Here is a 9,975-nt window from a genome sequence, read left to right on the forward strand (position 1 = left end):
TGGTGCCAACTTGGGCCAGTGAAGCAACGTCCTCCACAACTAGACTGAAGAACAAAAAGACAGCAACTTGTCTGTTCCCCTTCCCCCAAATCCCCAATAAAAATATTTTAAAATAAATAAATAAATAAATAAAAGGAGGGGCATTCTGACACCTGCTACAATGTGGATGAACCCTGAGGACTTTGTGTTCAGTGAAATAAGCCAGACATAGAAGGACAAACACTGTATGATCCCACTCATAGGAGGTCCCCAGAGGAGTCAGATTCTTACAGACAGAGTAGATGGGGATGGGGGACAGGGGCAGGGGAAAGGGAGGGGAGTGAGTGTTTAATGGAGACAGAGTGTCAGTTTGGGAAGATGTGAAAGTTCTAGAAATGGTGATGGCTGCACAGCAGTGTGAATGTGCTCTTAAAATGGTTAAGATGCTGAATTTTATGTTATGTAGATTTTTAACAAAATACAAAAATTGTTTTACAAGTGAAAAAAAGACAAGGTAAAATTTATGCACAGAGAAAAATCTTAAAGTTTGATGAGTTATAACAAATGTGTCACTTGTTATGTAAAATTAGTTCTGCCCCATTGTCTGTGTCTAACTCATGAAGTTCAGTTTTTCATGTTTTCATGTGTTTCCTCTGGTGGGAATTTCCTTACTGTGGTTTTTGCAACAAAGTCTGTACTTATGAGAAAACAGAAGCCACCTCAATGTCCCTCAAAAGGAGGCTGCTATAGTAGGGTCTGGCTTCTGGTGGAACACGTGGGCTCCTGAAAGTGCTCACATGGACAGAGCGCTGATGTGTGTCACCCAGTGACAATCTCAAGGTCAGAGAGAGTTGAAAGAGAGGCACATGAACAAAAGCACACAGTCGAACGAAGGTGTTTGTTTTTTTTCTGTGTTCTGTTTGGTATGGCTGAAAATATTTGTACCACTGCATGTAATAAAATAAACATGCTTGCAATTAAAATTTATTGCTAGTGTTGTTGGCCCAGAGAGCTAAGCTCCCTCCCCAGGCCAGCATTGAAGAACACTTTTCTGGTTGAAATTTCCACTTTGTCTCCCTGTCCCACTCTGGCCCCTCAGGTCCCATCTCCAGGCCTTTGAGGCTCACCCCTCCCGCCTGGCAGAGGACTGAGTGTCCCTTCCCAGCCATGACTCACCACCACTGCACAGAGGGGACCAGATACGTGTTGACTGGAAGATGGGAAGACAGACATGCAGACAGGGACATAGGTGGATGGAGAGCCCAAAGGATGGATGGGTGGATGGAGGGTGGACAAGAGGAAACACATGAAGTGTTTAGAGCAGGACCTGGCATATAGGAAGCAATCAATTCACTGTTAGCTTGTGGGTGGGGTGGAGTGGGTGGAAAGTAGGGGGTACACAGTGGAATGAATGAATGTTTAGGTGGTACAAGGATGGATGGGTGAATGAATGAATGAATGAAGCCATGATGGACAAGTGAATACATAGGCAGACTAGATATATAAGTAAGTGCCTACATCAATATGTAAATAAATGTTTGAGTGGATGGGTGAATAGACAGATGGATGGGTGAATATATGAGTCTATGGATGGATGATGGGTGATATATGAATGAATGGATGGACAGATGGGTAGATAGAAAGATATATTATGGATGATGGATGTATGAAAGTAGGGATGGACAGATAGATGGATGAATAAATGAATGAATGTATGGATAGAAGGGTATATTATGGATGATAGATATATGGATGGCCAGACGAATGACAGGTGGGTGGATGAATGAATGGATGAATGAATGATAGATGGGTGGATGATGGGTAGATGATGGATGGATGGATGGGTGAATGAATGGATGGATGGATGGATAGATGGATGACCATACACATTGGATGGATGAACAGATGCATGTGAGATCTGACAATTAAGTTCACGAACTCATCCTAAAAAAAGTTCCACGTACCTCATTGCTGGATGTCTCTATAGTCACCTTCAAAGTACTCCCCTTGGGAAGCTATGCACCAACGCCAGTGCCTAGTCTACTCTTCAAAGCAATTTTGGAACTCTTTCTAGAATGGCCATCAGAACTGTCGTCATATTACCCTTAATGACCTGAATGTCATCAAAATGTCTTCCTTTTGATATTTGCTTTATCTTCAGGTAAAGAAAGAAGTCATTAGGGGCCAGGTCAGGTGAGGAAGGAGGGTGTCAATACAGTTATTTGTTTACTGGCTAAAAACTCCCTCACAGACAGTGACGTGTGAGCTGGTGCATTGTCGTGAGGCAAGAGCCATGAATTGTTAGCGAAAAGTTCAGGTTGTTTTCATCTAACTTTTTCATGCAGCCTTTTCAGCACTTCCAAATAGTAAACTTAGTCAACTGTTTGCCCAGTTGGTACAAATTCATAATGAATAATCCCTCTGATATCAAAAAAGTTTAGCAACATTGTTTTGATTCTTGATTTGGACTGACGGAACTTTTTTATTTTTTTATTTTTTATTTTAAAAAAGATTTTATTGGGGAATTGGGGGAGGGGAACAGCGTTGGGGAATCGGGGAAGGGGAACAGACAAGTTGCTGTCCCTTTGTTCTTCAGTCTAGTTGTGGAGGACGTCGCTTCACTGGCCCATGTTGGTATTATCATTGTGCTCTTCCTGGGTGAGGCAGTTGCTCGCTGGCCATTGGATGGCCGCTCACTGCGGCTCATGGCAGCTCACGAAAACTCACATCCGCTGCCAGCCAGTCCCACTTAAGTCTACACTGTCGCCTACGACTCACAGCAGCCCAGCTTCAGGTGGAGTTATTGTTCACCATCTTAGCTGTAGAGGGCGCAGCGTCGCTGGCCCTCATATGTGGGATTCAAACTGGGGCCCTGCTCTCAGAGCTGGCATCCCAAGCCAACTCCTAACCAATGCGCCACTCGGCCTGCCCTGACAGAACTATTTTAGTTATGGAGAATTGGCTGACTTCCATTGTGCACTTTGACACTTTGTTTCAGGGTCGTATTGGTACACCCATGTTTCATCACCAGTGATAACATGGCCCAAAACATCGTCTTGCCTCAACAAAAGGTCTTGGCAAACTTCAACTCTCCTTTGCTTTTGTTCATCAATGAGCTCTTTCGGGATCATTTTTGCACACACCTTTCTCATGCCAAGATTTTCAGTTAAGATTTTCCTAATTTTTTCTCTATCTATATTTACTTGCTCTGCTATGCTTCTCAGAGCCGATGAATTTGATGCACAATTCAAGGAATTTTTGCAATGTTTTCGTAGTTCTGCTCGTTACTGGATGCCCTGACCTCTCTTCATCAGTGACGTGTTGTCTCCCCTCAGAAAAACATTTAATCCATTTGTACACTGCCTCTTTCTTCATGGTATTATCCCCATGAACTTGGACTAACATGTCCCTGATTTCACTTCACTTTTGCCAAGTTTAACAAGAAATTTAATGTTTGTTCATTGCTATAATTCAAGCTCAGACATTCTTGCAACGGCACACAAAAACACGCAGCAACAATAATGAGCGCCACTCAGCAAGACACCACCACACGTCAACACCAACACAGCTGTGAGACGCTGATATACCAAGATTATGAAACCTTACCAAGCTGTTTGTACAGTGCTGCCAATGTAAGCACATGGTGGGAAGTTCGCAAACTTCATTGTCAAACCTCTGTAGACAGATAGGTGGGTGGACAATTGTCCCTGTACATCCCACATCCAATGGGGCTGTATGCCATCACTTCCAAGACCAAGTTGGCTCACAAGTGCCACACTTCTAGGATTGGGTGCGGCCCTCTGCTGCCCTCTGGGTCTCAATCTCTCCCCACAGGCTCATCCTGAGGGAAAGGACATGCAGGGACCCAGAGTCCTCTATGCTACTCCTTCCACATCACCCTGCACTATTCCTCTCCAAGAGCAAAAAAATGGGGTGGTAGATGCAAAAAGGTAATTAATCTATGGGGGAAAGAGCATTAATACCTTGAGGACATGGGGGACACACTGTCAGCTCCTACCAGTTAGTGGCCTAAACCTGTGTGGGTGCTCTCCATGGTGCAGCCGAGTTGATTACTCTAATTAATTTTGCATCGACTCACATGGGTCTTCTGGAAGAGTGCTGATCAGCCTGGGAGATGGATGCTGCCAACCTGCCCACCGTCCTCATGGCCCCGGCCTCCCCGACCAGCCACTTGGCCCCTCCCTCACTGCCCAGTCTGCACCTGGCCTTCAAGGCCCTAGGAAAGGGGGACCCTCTTCTCCAGCGTCCAGCTGACTGCCCAGGATACACACCTAGACCTGCCTCCCTTGCTTCCTTACAGAGCAGAGAAGGGGCACCGCTGGGAACCCACATTCCCTCTAGCCCCATTCCTTGTAACAATGGTGGGAGAGGAGCTGGAAACATGTCCCAGGGTAGAGAAAAGTGCTCAACTGGCCTTGCCACCACTCGTGGTTGTTGGAGGCTGCCTCAGGAGAGAAAATGTGGGTGGGGGAAGACCATAAGTCAAATGCTTGCAACTAATGAAGCTTTCCCCACCATGGCTTCTGGTGACAGCCAGGCTCACCTTCCCCCATGCGTGGGGGACTTCCTAAGTCAGAGGGGATATGGGTTTTCTATTCCTGCTGTAACAAATCACTACAAACTCAGTGCTGTAGGACAACACAGATTTGCCCTCTGACAGTCCTAGAGATCAGAAGTTCTAAAACCCAGACATGGGCAGGACTCATCCTTTCTGCTCCAGAGAGAGATCTGTTTCCAGCCTTTCCCAGCTACTAGAGGCACTGTATCCTTGGCCCCCTCCTCTGTCATCACAGCCAGCAGCACAGCCTCTTCCATCTTTCTGACTCTGAGCCTCCCTTATGAGGACCCTGTGGAATTCAGGGGTCAACCCCATCTCAGGATTAAGATGACTTAATCCATCTGCAAAATCCCTCTTCCTCATGAGGCAACATGTCCACAGGTCCTGGGACCAGGTCAGGGATGCCTTTGGGGTTGTTATTCTGCTGACTACAGAGGTCCATCTCCATATTGAGACAAGGCAATCTCTCAGTGCTGACCAGAAGTTGGATACAACATGCTTGAATAGACTGTTTAACTTGGGGTGAACAGAAAACCAAAGACAAGAGTTAACCAACACATCCAAAGAAAACAGCATAGTAGCAGCACATGCCCCAGTCTCCGCTAAGTCAAAGGGCTAAATGGCATGACATCCAGTGTTCAGTTTAGAATCACCAGAGATGATTTTGTTGTTTATAGCTGGGTGAATATTTACATATAGATAAACCTAAGTAATCTCCATCCCAGTGAATACCGTTTCCTTCACCCCAGAAGGCTCCCCACCAGCTTGTAGCCCCTGGAGGTAATCGCTACCCTGACCTTCAGCACCAAGAATTAGTTTCACGTGTTCTTGAAATTCATGTAACTGGAATGCAGGTGTGTTCTTTAGCTTAACAACCTGTCTGGGAGATGCACCCTGAAGTTGGATATATCGATAGCTTATGCTTTCTTATTGTCCTGTAGTATTCCATTGTATGAGTACACCACCCTGTATGTATCCATTTTACCATGGGTGAATATTTGGGTGATGTCCAGTTTGGCGTGCCCATGAGCAGGTCTGCTGTGAACCAGCTTGTACAAGTCTTTTTTGTGGACATAAGCCCTCATTGCTCCAGGGCATTTTCTCAGGAGCAGAACTGCTGGGACCCAGGATAAGTGGATATGGCCAGTCTGCCAACATGGTTGGACCAACTGAAACCCCTACTCACAGCAAATGAGAGTTTTCGCTCCTCCACTCCAGAGGGAATGACCGGCAGTCAGGAGACAAGAATCCATTCCCAGCATTTTCTAGGAAATCGTAGTCATTGCAGACCTGGCTTACCTTAAGGATAACTAAAACTAAGAATAAGAATAAAGAATGTGAGAGCTAAGAGCCCAGACCTTCCAGGAGATTAGTAGGAGCACATGTAGCCAAGAGAGCTGCTCCAAGAAACAGGAGACAAATGTTCCACGCTCTCTGAAGAAAACGATAGAAGACATGAATCTTATAGAAAAAAGACAAAACATTAAATCCTAAGTAAGGGGACAAGACGAACACTTAGACTGGCAGGGCTAACGAACAATGGAAAGGGATAAATAATAACAAAGCAAAATTTCAAATATCATTAAATGTGGTATAGATCACAATCCACATTACAAAAAATCAAATCCATGTGGACCGCTAGTTTGATAGATTATTCCAGAAGGCAGAGAAAAATAAAATAGACAAAACAGACCATTGGTGTTTCCAGACAGAGCTGTGCTCCACAGTCTAGCAAAGAAATTTTTGCAGATGTAGACGGATCTGAATCAATAGTCCAATAAGGGCTTCCATTTTTGAGGCAAAATTAGAATAAAACATTCAACATCTACGTTTCAACCAGGGAAATGTATACATTTCAAGACTAAGGAGAAAATATACAAGAAAGCAGATTAAAACAAAAAAAGAAATCCGAGAAATTCACAACCAAGAGGAGCCTAAGGGACACGAGGACTAAAAGTCATGTGGGATTCTAGTGCAGAAAAAGGACACTCAGGGGAAGCTAAGGAAATCTGAATATACGATGAACTTTAGTTATTATGTATCAATATTGGCTCATCAATTGTGACAAATGTACAATACTAATGTGAGATGCTGATAATTGGGGGAACTGAATGTTTATAGAAACTCTCTGTACTATCTTAAAATTTTTCTGTAAGTCAAAAACTGTTCTAAAAAATTAAGTTTTTTAAAACAAACAACCTTCAAAAGAAAAAAATCAGGTAGGCTAGGTTCAGATTTCTCCTCTAAAACCTCATATTTTACAGGCAATAAAGTTTTTTTACAAAAGAAAAAAAAGGGAGAGAGAGAGAGAGATAAATATGTGAGGAGATGGGTAGTTAACTAACAAGATAGTAAGATTGCTTTCCCACAATGTACACGTAATATGAAATCACCACGATGTACATGTGAAATATCTTACAATTTTGTCTGTCATATTTCAGTAAACTGGGGGGGGGGAGGAGAAGTAGCAATTAAACATTACATTGGGTATATATAGTGATTAAAGTGTGATTGAGACAAATAGTAAATATACGTTTTGAGAGATGATGTATAATTTACGAGCATTAAAATTTAATAGCAAAAGACTGGGAAAAAATCCTTGATCATATCAACAAAAATTGACAGTTTTAGGGATTCAGCAAAAGATCATTAATGGGTGTGGAGTCCATAGATACTGTTCTTTTAATAAAACTGCTTATTTGAAAAATACATCGCCACTGTTGTTTTAACCTAAAAGTGACTGAAGGTAGTACAACAACAAAATGCTGTATTTTCCCCCAGTTACTGAAGAAAAAGTATTCAAGAAGACATTGACCATAATCCAAAGTAACAAAGCAGTCAGCAAGACACACTGATGGAAGGAAAAACAAGGTAAACCCACAATATCAGAGAAAAGCTAGAAATCTCTAGTATACAGATAAATGTAAATGAAATAAACTCACTTAATTTTTTTAAAGACTCTTAAATTTTTTGGAGGGGGGGGTAAAAAAACAAAATTAAACCTCATGTGCACACGAGAGACCCAGGTGACTTGGAAAGATTAAAAGATGGTTCAATGCCATGTGAGACTCTGGAACAAAAATGGGACATGGGTGAAAAAACTGGAGAAAACTGAACAAAGTGTGGAGTATAGATCATAGTAATGGACCCATATTGGTTTCCTAGTTGTGACAGATGTGCCATTGGTGATGTAAGGTATTAACACCAGAAATTCTCTGTACTGCCTTTACAACTCTTCTGTAAATACAAAAGTATTCCAAAATACAAAGTTTTTTTAAAGCATAGGAGGAATCTAGATGAGGTTGGGCATGGAGATGACTTTTTAGATACAAAGGGACAATCCATGAAGGGCATCATTGACAAACTAGATTTCATTAAAATTATTATAAAAACATCTGCTCTGTGAAAGGCACTGTCAAGAGAACAACAAGACAAGTCACTGACTGAGAGAAAATATTTGCAAAAGACACAACTGATAAAGGACTGTTGTCCAAAATATGCAAAGAGCTCTTAAACCTCAACAGTAAGAAAATAAACAACTCAATTTAAATATGGGCAAAGGCTTGGACACCCCATTCAAGAAGATATACAGATGGTAAATGGGCATATGAAAAGATGTTCCATGTTATATGTCATCAGGGAAATGCAAATTAAAGCAACAACGAGAGACTACACACCTATTAGAACGGCCAAAACTCAGAACACTGAGCACATCAATGCTGGGAGGATGTGGGGCAAGAGTCACTCTCATTTGTTGCTGATGTGAGCAAAAACATGGGACAGCCACTTCGGGAGACAGTTTGGTGGTTTCATACAAAACTAACCATACTCTCACCATACAATTCAGCAATTATGCTATTTGATATTTACCCCCAAAAGTTGAAAGCTTATGTTCACACAAAAACTTGTATACAGGTATTTATAACAGTTTTGTTCATAATTGCCCAAACTTGGAAGCAACCCAGATGCCCTTCAGTAGGTGATGAATAAACAAACTGTGGTCTATCCAGACGATGGGATATTATTCAGTGATAAAAATAAATGAACCATCAAGCTATTAAAAGATGTGGCGGAACCTTAAAGACATATGACTAAGTGAAAGAAGCCAGTCTGAAAAGGCTACATACACACTGTATTATTTCAACTATATGACACTCTGGAAAAGACAAAACTATGGAGACAGTGAAAGATCAGGGGTTGTGGGAATGGGGAGAAGAGAGATGACTAGGCAAACACAGAGGATTTTTAGGGCAGTGAAACTACTCCATATGACACTGCAATGGTGGATAGGTGTCATTACACATTTGTCCCAACCCATAGAATGCACAACACCAAGAGTGAACCCCAGCATCAGCTATGGACTTTGGCTGATGATGTACGTGACAATGTAGGTTCGTCGATTATAACTAAAGTCCCACTCTCATTAGGGATGTTGATAATGGGGGAGGCTGTATGTGTGTGCAGGGGCCGGGGGTATTTGGAAAATCTCTTATTTTCCACTCACTTTTACTATGAACCTCAAACTACTCTTAAAAATACAGTATATTTTTTTTAAAGCAAAAGAATGGATAAAGCTATGCCAGGCAACGGAAGGCCCAGATGGCAGGGAGGGCCATGATTCTGACATCAGACAAAAACGAAGTCAGAATAAACCCAGGGCAGCGTGTAAGGAAGCCCCTTTGTTAGTGTTAAGAATAGAATGCAAATGGAAACATAGCTTTTGGTAACCTAAATGTGCCAAAGAATACTTGATAATATGAAGCTGTCACATAGAGGAGAAATACAGGAAAAAGCGGGCAGGTGCCTTATAACGGGTTTTCACCCATGTCTCCTAGTATTTGTCAAAGGAATAAGCAGAAAAATGAGACTGACCAGAATCAGCATAGTATAAATAATGAGATCAAGCTAATAGGCATATGAAACTGCTGTAACAAAGGACAGAATTTCTTTCTGAGGCCAATGGGACATTTTAAAAGCCAGCTACGTATTGGGCAACAAAGAGATTCCCAATGCATTTCTAAGAGTGGAAAGAGTATTGGTCATGTTTGTTGACCACAGTAAATAAAATGAGAAATAAATAACAAAATATTTTTTTAAAAAACCTAATTCTCTGGTCAAAACAATTCCAGGGTATTTTTAGAAATAATGATGAAAGGGGGCTGGCCAAGTGGCACGTTGGTTAGGAGTTGGCTTGGGACACCAGCTCTGAGCATCAGGGCCCGGGTTCGGATCCCACATGAGGGCCAGTGACATTGTACCCTCTACAGCTAAGATGGTGAACAACAGCTCGACCTGGAGCTGGGCTGCCGTGAGTCCCTGGTGACCATGTAGGCTGCCGTGGGGCTGCAGTGGGCTGCTGTGAGCTGCCGTGAGCGACCGTCCAGTGGCCGCTGAGCGACTGCCTCAGCCGGGAAGAG

Source organism: Hipposideros armiger, unplaced genomic scaffold, assembly GCF_001890085.2.
Source record: "Hipposideros armiger isolate ML-2016 unplaced genomic scaffold, ASM189008v1 scaffold_275, whole genome shotgun sequence".
NCBI classification, from domain to species: Eukaryota; Metazoa; Chordata; class Mammalia; order Chiroptera; family Hipposideridae; genus Hipposideros; species Hipposideros armiger.